This window comes from Ascaphus truei, chromosome 2 (assembly GCF_040206685.1).
Source record: "Ascaphus truei isolate aAscTru1 chromosome 2, aAscTru1.hap1, whole genome shotgun sequence".
In the NCBI taxonomy this organism is placed as follows: Eukaryota; Metazoa; Chordata; class Amphibia; order Anura; family Ascaphidae; genus Ascaphus; species Ascaphus truei.
The window spans coordinates 483,559,349-483,568,215 of NC_134484.1; positions in this window are offsets into that span (position 1 = coordinate 483,559,349).

Here is an 8,867-nt window from a genome sequence, read left to right on the forward strand (position 1 = left end):
GGCACGGTGGGGGCTGGGTGGGGCGATCACCGTGCGCTTGCTGGTTGCGAGCCACCCCCGTTCTCATCCAAGTGGCGATGCCTGGGGGAGTGTGTGATCACTAGGAGCCGTCGGTGCGGCTGCTGTCGGGCGGTTGATCCCCTCCCGCTTGACGGATGGGGGGGCGCGCGTTGCCCGCTCAGTGTTGCCTCCATCACAGCAGGTGGTGGGTGGTGGTTTGGCGCCAGGGAGAGTGTGCTCGGGCGGGAGCGCGTGTCTCCCGCGCGGCGGGTGGGGGCTCCGGCCGTAACCGGGGGGCGGGTGCGCAGGTTCCCCACGTGGTGCCGCCTCCAGCACAGCAGGAGGGCTGTGGTGGTGTGTTTGGGGTGGGTGGCGCCGGGGGAGAGTATGCTCGCGCTGGGGCGGGCGCGTGTCTCCTGCACGGTGCCATTTCTCGCCCCTGAAAAAATTTGTGAGCCATGAAGTGTGTGAGCGGGGGAGATTGTCCGGCCCAGCCTGCCACTCTTGCCCCCCCCTGCCAACTTCCCGAACCCACCTCCTGCCCCAGCCAGATGCCACAGGGATATCAGTGCCATGAGGGGAACCGTCTGCCGGCAGGAACCACCACCTGTTCAGGGTAAGTCACCCACCGTCTCCCACCCAGTCACCCCCACCCAGTTATTCACTCACCCACCCAACCTATGAACTCACTGTGACGGTAGCTTTGAGACAGGCTATAATAATACGCACCAAATATATAACTGGGTTGAACTGGACGAGACTTAGATATGATAAAATATAATTTATTCCTTGAAAAAGGTGAACACACGAGATATACAAATAACAGACAAAATATGGACACTTACTTAAAGGTTAGGACAAGAAAGCCATCAGGATACAGGATGGGCCATTTCTTCCATAATTCAGTTTCAGATGTTGACATCACAGCAATACATGAAGACACATGAAAGACATTTGAGTAAGGGCTGACTCTGGTTTAAGTACCATTTCAAACCCATCTCTTAACTCTAGATGCCGAGTTGGCTAGAAAAAATCTCTTTGAAGCAGATTTTGGCTTCCATTGTAAGTGTGAAATATCACACTTAAAAACACTCAGTTCCTTGGTTCCTGCCTCCAGTATAAACAATTAGGGCAGTTACCTTTTTGATCACTGGCCTATGCTAATTCTTGCAGGATGGTCTCCCTGCCCTATTAGCATAGCAGATGGGGTCTGCATTGTCAGAGCAGATCCAAAATCCCATATACACTGTAAATAACTTCATAACTTCAGTTCAGTAGTACTTACTGGCACGCGAACCATATTAATACATTCCGTCACGCATGACGCTCCCAATGAGACTAAATATTACCGTGTAATACTAAAATTAAGAGAGATATTAATATCTGTCTCTTAGGACCGGCTAAACATTTGGTCGCATTCCTTAGTAGGCAGGCATCTTTGAGGGTAACTTAAACAAAGGGCTAGAATCACTATTCAACTATTAACCCTTGCCCTCCCAGATGGATCCCAGTGTTTGTGTGGTGCAGTCACTGGAACAGAAACAATACATTTTTACAGGGGAATAAACAGTTGGATGGCTGAAGCAAGGCAAACCCACTACTGGACCCCAGTCCAGTTAACCCCTTGCTTCCCATGTGAGAGTAGAGGATGGCCAAATGGGGTGTAAACCCTTTAATCCTGGGCCAAATCCCCTCTCTTGTCACTCACCCACCCAGTCAGTCACCCTAAACCACCCACCCATTCAGTCAGTCACAGACCCCACCCACCAACCCCACCGACCCCACCCACCAACCCCACCGACCCCACCCACCCACTCACCGACCCCACCCACTCACCGACCCCACCCACTCAGTCACTCACCCACACACCCACTCACCCACACACTCAGTCAACTCACTCACCCACCTAGCTGTCAAGGGGGGGGGAGCCCAACCCTGTCGCCCGCCCCCCAAAATCTCGGGCAACGCCGGGTATATCAGCTAGTTCCTTATAATTCTGATACGTTGTCTCCGTCCTTTCTGACTTAAAGAATCTAAACGCCTTCCTCTTCTTGTCCATTTCCTCCCCTACCTGTGTATTTAGCCACATTGGTTTTTCAACTTCAAATTTTTCTTTATTGGGGTCACATCAACATACATTGTATCACATCCCATTGTGTTACTTCCCCCCAATAATATTTTTTAATCATTTATCAGGCAACGGTAACTGCCACAGTACAGGACAAGGACATCACATACAGTACAGACAAGACAAACCAGACGACGGGCAGGGGAGGGGGGGGGGGGAGGAAGGGGGGGGAGAGGGTCGACCCAGGGTGTTCCTGCTGACTTGATGTCTTTTACGGGCTTCCTGTCGTACTGGTTGGCACTCCTTGCTTCTGTCTCTGGCGTAAAATGTTTTCTCCGCTGATTTGTTTTGGGGGGCTACTACTCCGGGGGCTGTCCACTAACTGTTCGTCGCTATTTGTCGTTCCGTCTCTGACCCCCCAAGGAGAACGCGCCTGAACCTATTAACGCAAGATTGCGGTGGCATCCACCCCGGGGATATCTGTCTGAGTCAGCCAAGGTGACCAGACTTTTAAAAAATTTGTGCCGGTGTCATTAACCAAACTCGTTAATTGCTCCATCCGGCATACGTGCCAAATCCTATTTCGAATCTTGGGGATAATTGGGATTTCTGGTTGCTTCCATAATGCTGCGATCTCGCATCTAGTGGCTGTTGCAAAATGCGCGATTAATTTGTGCGTCGCATTTGACATACCCTGCATCCGCCTGCCCAGCAGGAACAACCACGGGTCCAGGGGGATCTCCCAATCGAGCATCCGCTGTAACCAATCTCTAATCTGTTCCCAAATCGGGACCACTTTCGTGCATGACCACAGCATGTGTCGCAGGTCGGCCACCTCCCCGCACTGTTTTGGGCAGAGCGGAGAGTAGCCCTTAACAAATTTAGCCAATCTAGCTGGGGTGTAGTACCACCGCATCAGGACCTTATACGCGTTCTTCTTCAGTGTGGTACATATGGAGCTTTTAGCTACTGCTTGTGTGATCTGCTCCCATTCCTCGTCCTCTAGCGTCTCCCCTAGGTCAGTCTCCCACTGTCGCATGTAGCTTAACCGGGTCTCGCTTTTTGTCTCCGGACAGACCATTTCCCTGTACATTCTAGATGTGAGTCCCCTTGTGTCCACGTCTCTGGAACACAGCTGCTCAAAATTGGTGCGTGCTGGTCTAATTGGGGTTTGGTTGTAAAAATCTCTGATCTGGAGATACCTAAAAAATTCTGTGTTTGGGATATCCTTTGCGGATTTAATTTGCTCAAATGTTTGAATATGTATCCTACCCTCCAGATCCTTCAGACGGGTTATGCCCGCTTGTATCCAGTACGTCAAATTTTTACTGTTCAGCCCTGAGCGAAATCTGGGTTGCCAATGATTGGCGTCATAAGAGAAGCTTTTGTAGTTAATTTACACTTAAATTTAGTGGCCTCCCACACTCGTAGCGAATTGTCAATGGCCTGAAGCGGTGTGCCTATTTGGCGTGCCCTACATTTGGGCAGCCAAATTAGCTTCTGGATGTCAATCGGTGCACAGCACTTTCTCTCCAACTCTACCCATCTCCGAAGGCTTGGGTCCATGTGCCATTGGAGAATTTGAGCCAATTGGGCCGCTTTGTGGTAAGCAAACAAACAAGGTACCGCTAATCCTCCTCTCACTGTGGGTCTCTTTAATATACCCTTAGCAATTCGTGGGTTTTTCTTATTCCATATAAAATTCATAATAGTTGACTGCAGGGAGAGGATGTCAGAGTGAACCACCGGTACAGGTAGGCTCTGGAAAAGATATAACATCTTTGGGAGGAGATTCATCTTCACGCAGTGTATCCTTCCAATCCATGAGATGCCCCCTTTTGCCCACACCCTGAGATCCTCTCTCAGCGCCTTTATTAACCTGGGAAAGTTTGCCTTATATAGAGTTTTGTAGTCCCGTGTAAGATATACCCCTAAATATTTGATAGCGGAGGGTTGCCATTTAAAATTGAAGTTAAGATCAATCAGTTTTTCCACTTCCTTGGGAAGGTTTATATTGAGGGCTTCTGATTTGGACTGATTGATCTTAAAGCCGGAAATGCGGTTAAATTTGCTCAGGATTCCAAATACATTAGGGAGGGACGTGAGCGGTTTGGACAGCGTTAGGATAACATTGTCCGCATACAGAGCGGCCTTATACTCGAGCTCTCCATCTGAGATGCCTGTGATATCTGGGCTGTTGCGTATGTGCGCCGCCAGTGGCTCTATACAAAGGGCAAACAGCAACGGCGACAGCGGGCATCCCTGTCTCGTTCCACTTTTTATGTGAAATTGCTCAGAGGGAAAGCCCAATGCCTCACTCTCGCCGTTGGGCCCTCATACAGCGCCATGATGGCCCGCAGTAGACGTCCCTTAAAGCCAAATGCTCCCAGAGTTTCCGTTAGATAGGGCCAGTCTATTCTATCGAAGGCTTTCTCTGCGTCCAGACTTAGCACCATGGAATGTGTTTTTTTCTTTTGGGCCAGATCGATCAGATCAATAATTCTTCTGGTGTTGTCTGCCGCCTGTCTGCCTCCGATAAACCCTACCTGATCCGTATGGATTAACCTGGGAAGGACACTACCCACCCTGTTTGCTATGAGTTTAGAATAGATTTTGATATCGGAATTGATCAGTGAAATGGGCCGGTAGCTCTTGCAGTCTGCCGGGTCCTTTCCAGGTTTGTGGATCACAGAGATGGAAGCCTGAAGCATTTGTACTGGAAAGGAGGCCCCTTCCAAAATATCGTTAAATAGTTTTAGCATATGTGGGGCTAGAATTTTAGCGTATTTCTTATAATATAGATTAGAAAAGCCATCGGGCCCCGGCGCCTTGGCCGGTTTTAATGCTTTGATGACTTCCAGTATTTCCTCGAGTAAAGTCCGCCTGCAGCGCCTCTCTCTCGTCCCTTCTCAATGTTGGTAAATTTGCCTCTTTTAGGAAGGTGTTCAATAACTCTCCCGTTTTAGTGTTATGAGTGACCTTGTCTCCATTATATAGCTCTTCGTAGTAGGTTTTAAAAGCCTCTACAATTTTCCCAGGTATGGAGGTAAGGTCCCCCTGTTGGTTCCGAATTGCGTGAATAGAGTAATTTTGAAGCTTCTTTTTTAGCTTATTGGCAAGGAGTGTATCAGGTTTGTTCGCTTTTTCATAAAATTTACGCTTCGACCAAGCCATTTCCTTCTCCGCCTGGGAGGTGAGGAGAAGATTAAGTTTAATTTTGGCGTCTAAAAGTTGTTTAAGCGTTTTTTCCCTCTTATTCGTTTTATGCAGGGCAGAGAGCTCAGCTATTCGACAAGACAAACTCGGAATGACAAGATGAAGCTACGTCAGAAGGCCCAGCACAGATCTACTAATGAGTAAGGACATAGTGTTAGTATCCCATAATGTTAAGGGCCTCAATAGTCCGGCTAAACGGAGAGTCGCATTTAGAGACTACAGACGCAAAGGTGCGGAGGTGCTCTTCTTACAGGAGACCCACTTTTCCCAAAACAACTTTCCCAAGTACTTTGACAAGGACTTTCGGACTCACTTCCTAGCTTCAGCTCGAGTAAAAAAAAGAGGGGTCGCTATCCTACTCCATAACCGTATACCATTCAGGCATGACAAATCATATAGTGACAGAGAGGGGAGATACCTAATAATCACAGGCTCCATCAGGGAGTATCCAATAACATTGGCTACAATATACGCCCCGAATGACAATGCGACATCATTTTTTAGTAGTTTCTTTGATAAGCTAAGTAAAGTTGCAAAGGGGAACATTATAGTAGCGGGTGACCTGAATAGAGTCCTCAACCCAAGCCTAGACCGTTGCACGACCACTAACAAACCACACAGACAGGACGTATTAACTTTGACAAAAGGCCTAACAAGTTGTCAGCTTATAGACATATGGAGAGAGCAACACCAAGGAGTACGTGAGTACACTTTCTACTCTCACCCCCACAATACATACAGCCGGAGAGATTACTTCCTTGTGTCCAACAGATTGGTCCCTGGGGTCTCTCGTTCAGAGATCCATGATATTTCATGGTCTGGCCATGCACCTATAGAGCTGCGGTGCACATTAGTTCCGCTGGACAGACCTAGAGCGAATTGGAAGCTAAACGAGATCCTCTTAAAGATCCCGGATCTCGGACGGGAAGTAGGTGAAAAAATTACAGAATATTTTGAAGAGAATGAGGGGAGCGTGGCGTCACAAGCCACGCTGTGGGAAGCTCATAAGGCAACCCTCAGGGGAATATTGATGAATCTGGCCGCCAAGCGGAAACGGGAAAGAGAGAAAAAAACTAAGGACTTAGTAGCCACATTGGTTTTGACTTATTGCTTTTATACTTATTACCCAAGGGTATACACTGATAAGTGTGCTTTTCTAGCAATGTTTTAAAGACTGCCCATTTATCTTCTACATTTTTCCCTGCAAAAACATCATCCCAGTGTATTACTTGTTGTCATGAGATATTGGGTATTTTTTTTTTTATTACTTACATTTTTTATTGAGCATTTTTTAACATTCAAAATAATAATTAACAAAACATATAACAGATAAAAAGGGGGTGTCGGGAAGGTGGGGAGGGGTAGCATTTGTAAAAATATAGCAATGTCCCTGGTTAGAGAGATAAAACCCAAAAAGGCCAACCTCCTGTACCCTTAGAACCCCCCTGACCCCAGGAGAGATTATCAAGGAAGCCTCTGCGCGCCCCCCCCCCCCACCTATCCAACCACCTATCTTGCCCCCCCCCTCCACTTGTTTGTCTCCCTCCCCTCCCCCACTTTCCCCTCCTCCTTCTCTCCCCTTCTTTCTTTCTCCCCCTAAAGAAAATGGAAACATTTTATTGGTCACTGTATGATTGTATTAAGTTGAAGTGTCATGGGCGCATGACATTTCTGTATGTACAGTAATTTGTGAACGTGTCCAATAAAAAAATTGTTATAAAAAAAATATAGCAATGTACACAACAATTTAATTACCACGTGTATCACTCTGTTCCAAATATTCTAATCTATATGTGGGGATATACCTGCATGGCGAAACCAAGGGGCCCAAATCTCAGAAAATTGTGAGGTAGAGCCGTTCAGATAGGCTGAGAGTTTTTCCATATAAACTATATGCCAAGTTTTGTTATTTATTTGGTTTAAGGATGGGGGGGGGAGCAGGTTGTTTCCAATTTTTGGCAATTGTACACCGCGTAGCATTTAACATTTGTGCTAGTACTCTAGCTTTTTTTCCGGGGAATATTGGCTATTGGCTTGCCTAGCAATATATATACTGGGTCATGTGGGACTGATTTCTAGGATCTTGTGTATTAAGGTGAACACTTCCGTCCATGTTTGTTGGATTTTGGGACATGACCAGAATATATGCAGGATATTCCTCACTTCACCACAACCACGCCAGCACAGAGGGGAGACCGCTGGGAGAAACGAGTGCAGTCTGGCAGGAGTCATATACCATCTGAATATTAACTTGTAAATATTCTCTTTTATTACTACGCACGATGAATTTTTGGAGGCAGCTTCCCAGATGTCTTTCCAGGTATCGAGATCTATACAGAAGTTGAGGTCTTTTTCCCAGGATACCATATATTTATGGGGGGTTTGATTACTCTTGATGGAGGATAGGCTTTGATCAATTCTGGAGATGATGCCCTTTGTGTGGGGCTGGTGTAGACACCAGTCCTCAAACAGAGTTAAAGCATGGAGTTGGCTTGATTTATAGACTGATTGGATATAATGCCTACAGTTTTGGCAATATGGTGCTCAATAGTACAAGGACCTATGAACTGTAAATGAGGGGAGAATAAAGCCTAGCTGGGGAATGATCAATAAAGGTACTAAACCTATAATGGGGCTCTAGTGACCCTGAAGGTAGGGGTAAGTGCACAGAGACACCCTCTTTTACCTCATTGGGCTGGCTCCTTATCCCTCCTTCTTGGCTGTGCGCTGCACACACTCTACATTGAATATAATGCCTAACCTGGAGAAATCTGAAAATATCGTTAGAGGGGATATCATGATTAGTTTGTAGAGAAGCGAATGGGGGGACTTTCCCTTGGACGAGAATATCTTTGACTCTCGTGAGTCCTTTTTGAACCCAGATATGGGAGAGCGGGTTTTCTGTGTAAAAGGGAATAGAGGGGTCCGAGAATAGGGGTTGCATGAGGGAAGGGGTACCGGTTAGTTGGAACTTGGATTTGAGGGAGTCCCAGAGATTACAGGCAAAGGATATCACCGGGTTCTTCAAACTCTCGGGTGGTCTAGACTTTTTGTTGAGCCAGAGAAGATTTTTTATTCTGCATGGGGAACAAATCAAATCCTCTATCTCGACCCACCTCCTTTCGGTTGGGTTTGCATGCCAGCTAACAAGTGGCCCCAATTGAGCTGCTCTATAGTAGTTTAGTAGGTTCGGAAGAGCTAAGCCTCCTTCTGATTTGGACTTATAAAGAATATCTTTGCGAACTCTAGATCGCCTGTTTTGCCAGACAAACTTCAAAATTTTCTTCTGAATATTATTTAGATCTTTCTGACAGATTTGAACCGGGAGAGTTTGAAAGAGATAGAGGAGTCGAGGTAAAATGTTCATTTTAATAGTGGTTATTCTCCCAAACCAAGATATTATATATATTGGTTCCAAGTGGCTAAGTCCTTGGCTATCTGGTCAAAGAAGGGTTTAAAATTTGCGTTGTATAAAGTTGAATAATTTTTTGTTAGTTGAACCCCTAGATATTTAATATGGTTCGCGTTCCATTTAAAGTCAAAATTTACTTGGAGTAATTTTACTAATTCTTTAGGGAGATTT